This window comes from Dermacentor andersoni, chromosome 5 (genome assembly GCF_023375885.2).
Source record: "Dermacentor andersoni chromosome 5, qqDerAnde1_hic_scaffold, whole genome shotgun sequence".
NCBI classification, from domain to species: Eukaryota; Metazoa; Arthropoda; class Arachnida; order Ixodida; family Ixodidae; genus Dermacentor; species Dermacentor andersoni.
Window position 1 is genome coordinate 205,289,671 of NC_092818.1, and position 3,718 is coordinate 205,293,388.

Sequence of the window (3,718 nt, forward strand, 5' to 3'; positions counted from 1 at the left end):
GAAATGCCCTTCATGATGTGACGTTCCTTGTCCGCCTCCGCCATCGTAGGGTTGACACGCCGGCAGAGGTGGACGATGTCTTCTATGTAGCTGGTGAACGTTTCACCAGTTTGCTGGGATCGGCTTCGTAGGCGTTGTTCAGCGCGAAGTTTGCCCACGCCAGGGCGGCCGAAAACTTCTGCGATGCCGGTTTTGAAGCTAGCCCACGTGCGAAGATCGGCTTCGTGGTTTTTGAACTACAGCTTGGCGACGCCCGATAAATAGAAGATCGCGTTGCCGAGCTTTAGGGGATCGTCCCATTTGTTGGTGTTGCTGGGGCGTTCATACGATTCCAGCCAATCTTCAACGTCCTTCTCATCGGTGCCGCTGAAGATATCAGGATCCCGCTGGCCACCGGCAGATACGATGGCTGGAGTAACCGGTGGGGATTTCGGGCTGGGGTCGTCAGGCATGACGGATGGCAGAGTTCGGGTGCGTAATTCCAGGTTGTCGAAAACCGTAGCACCTCCACCAGAATCTAATAGTAATACAGCACAAGAGAGCAGCAGGCAGCGTGTCTCAACCAGAGAATCCCAGGCAAACTCGAGCTCGCGCCACCCGGGCGACTGGCGATGTGGCCATAGAGAAAGAAATTTCAACAAGAGCGGACACTCCCATAGAGCCCAGCGGCCGAATTGACTGTAGCACACCAAGCGGATGTTATTGACTCTTTCCGGTTTCGGTTTTGGGCGCGCGCGTTTTGAACACCAGTTGGTACACGCCGCGCAGGCTCCGCTGCTCGGCGCGGCATTCATTTTTTTTTTTTTTTTCGCTTCTGCTGAACCTCGCGTGGCCTTGGCGTGGAATCGTTTCATTATTAAGTAGAAATGATTGCGATTGACCTTTACAAGACTGCGCCGAATCTGTCAGGTGCAATTTCATAAAGAAAACGAAAGACGTCTTCTGAAATGATGAAATGTTTATTTTGCTCTATATAAATGCTCGTCCCGGGCTCCTTCTGCATTCATCCAAAGTTGTGGCACCAGGTAAGCAGCAGTCGTTGCCGTACGATGCTCCACCGGATGCCATCAGCTGAAAGAAAGTAAATTACAAGCATGTATGATTTCGGTATATTGACCTAACGAGTATTGCGTGTAGAGGCGAAACGTGCCTAAGTGGTGAATGAGCGGCATTACAGATAAATTCACTTTTACGTACATTTTGCAGCAAGGACTCCTCCCAAACAATGCCATAAAATCTGAACATCCGATTTTCAAGCCCCCCTCCTTTCCCGGGCATTATTTCCTGCACTTTAAGTGCACAAATACACGGGTGACTACGCGTTTCCAAAACAACTTGGCCTCAGTCGACACGATGGTACGCCAAGTACAGGCTCAGCCAGACCATGTTACACGCTCGCAGAATGCCTTCTAATCGCACTCAAGTCAGACTCGTGGGTGCAAAGCCTGTTTTCAGTCGCTCAGAATACATAAATGTCATGTTCTTGAGCTCCTCCGTGTTATCTTTTACGCGTCCTGTCGGCGCATGCAACACTCCCGTGTTATCACTCTCGGCAATCGCTCGTCGCGTTTTCGAGAAGCGTGAGTACCGAAATAAGGCTTATGTTGTTGCAGGGCTATAAAATGCGTCAAACTGGTCCCACGAAAATTCAGTACACGCAAAACTAACTCACTATGGCCGGCTTGTTTTTTTGCTAACAGCTTCACAACCCCAGGCGCGGCGAGCAAGCCTCAAGATATCCCAAAAAGTTACCAAATAAATTGCAATACTTTTCCGGGTCAGAGAATGCGTCACGAACTTCTACCAGTAAGATTCAGTACACGTGAAACTAACTGCGGCACACAGCCGAGCTGCTTTTCGCTAACTGCGCCGAGCGCGGCCACTGTGCTTGAAAAGTACCCCAAAAAGTAGTGAAATTAGTTACAATAATGTCTTGGGTCAGAGAAAGCGTTAAAACTTGTCCCGGTAAGATTCAGTACACGCGAATCTGCGTCGCACGGCCAAGGTGCTTTTCGTCAGGAAGCCAGGTGCGGCGAGCGTGCCCAAAAACTACCGAAATAGGTTATAATTATGCTTGGGCTCATAGAAAGCGTCGCAAACAACTCCCAGTACGAGTAATTAACTCAAATTAACTAGGCTTGAACTGCGGAGCTGTTTTTCGATAACTGCGTCACTATATAGGTTCAGTTTTGTACAGTAAGCCTAAATGTGCTTGAAGTGCGTCCAGACTGTCCAGACAAAATTCCTCACCTTGCTGTAGTCCAGTAGTGCAGCGGTGCCGTGTCGAAATGCAGACGGAACCCAAGAGAACGCCGGGAGCCCAAAAAACGGGCTATATCCGAAAGAGACGGGTCGCCGAGCACACGAGCTTCACATGCGCAGCCGGCCTCGCTCACTCCTGCGGCTTGTCTGGCGCATGACGTATGCACGCGCGTCTGGCGTGCCGCTAGCTTGTTGCTAGGCAACGCAACAAAAAGTTGCAAAGTATAAGTTTATTTACACGCAAAACTTTTTCACTTTTAGTGGGAAGGAATAAAAAAAAATAAAACGTTGTCTGGAAGTTTATTTCACATTCTTTTTTTCTGATGCTCGCGTCAACTAACGGATGGTGTTGAAACTAGGCGTGACGTGTTTCCTGTTGCCAGTTTTTGAAGAGTGTCCCCTCTTGTTGAATTTCTTTCTCTATGATGTGGCTGCGGCGCCGGGCATTCCTCTTCACTACAATTTATTTATTTATTTCGGTACTCTTAGGGCCAGAGGCATTACAGAGAGGAAGGGGCATACCAAATCGGCGGCAGTTTTCTTCAATTTGTTGACGTCGATAATGGCAGCGATGAAGGCAGGGAAATGGTTCCACTCATTTCCAGTTCGAGAAATAAATGAATATATACAAAGGCTAGTTCGGCATTGCGGTCGGTATTCCTACCTTGAAGTTGTGGTCAGTGCGTGATGATATATACGATGGAGAGAGGAGTAACTTATCTTTGAGAATAAGGTCGGTATGATAAATTCTATGAAAACGACATAAGCGAAAATATTGTTGCAGGAAGAAAGCAGGCCCACGAGTATAATATAATGTATATTTACAACAGAGGTATATGGCGTTCGGGCAACTGCCAGACTTCGTCTTCCTCCAGTCTAATTCAACTTCGTCCTTCTCTTCACCGTAACAATATTTACGGCGCAGAGAAAGAACGGGAAGACCAAGTGCAGATTTCATTGTGGATACGCTTGCAGTTCGGGAATAATTTGAAACAATAAAACGGACGGCGCAGATTTGAACAGACTCTAAAGTGGTAATTAAAGTTATCTGATTAGGATCCCAAACAGAGCAAGCACATTCTAGTTTAGGTCTTATTAACGTCCTATGCAGATGAAGCTTAACGGTGCTGTTAGAAGCTATGAAATGTCACCGTAAGAATACGAGCATGTGGTTAGCCTGGCTAGATATGTAGCTCCCGTGCATTTTCCAGGACAGATTGTGTGTTAAGTGAATGCCCAGATATTTGTACGTTGAGAGAGGTGATAACAGAGTGTTATTAAGAAGATAGCGAGGGATGTATTCAGGAGGACGGCTGGAAATACGCAGGTGTTTGCACTTAGTGGTGTTAGGTGTCATGAGCCATTCGCTGCACCATAAAGAAATTGCGTTCAAGTCCGATTGCAAACATGCTTGATCAGAGGGATTAGTAATTGAACGATAAAGCACACAGTCATC

At 47.4% G+C, this 3,718-nt stretch overlaps 1 long non-coding RNA gene across 1 annotated transcript; it reads right to left on the reverse strand.

The window, feature by feature from the left end:
• Positions 1 to 789: 789 nt before the first annotated feature.
• Positions 790 to 2,688, reverse strand: LOC140218432 (uncharacterized). Its single transcript, XR_011894687.1, has 2 exons — positions 2,251 to 2,688; positions 790 to 1,071 (listed from the first exon to the last, which is right to left on the reverse strand). It is a non-coding gene; the product is annotated as an uncharacterized lncRNA (long non-coding RNA).
• Between the last annotated feature and the right edge of the window lie 1,030 nt (positions 2,689 to 3,718).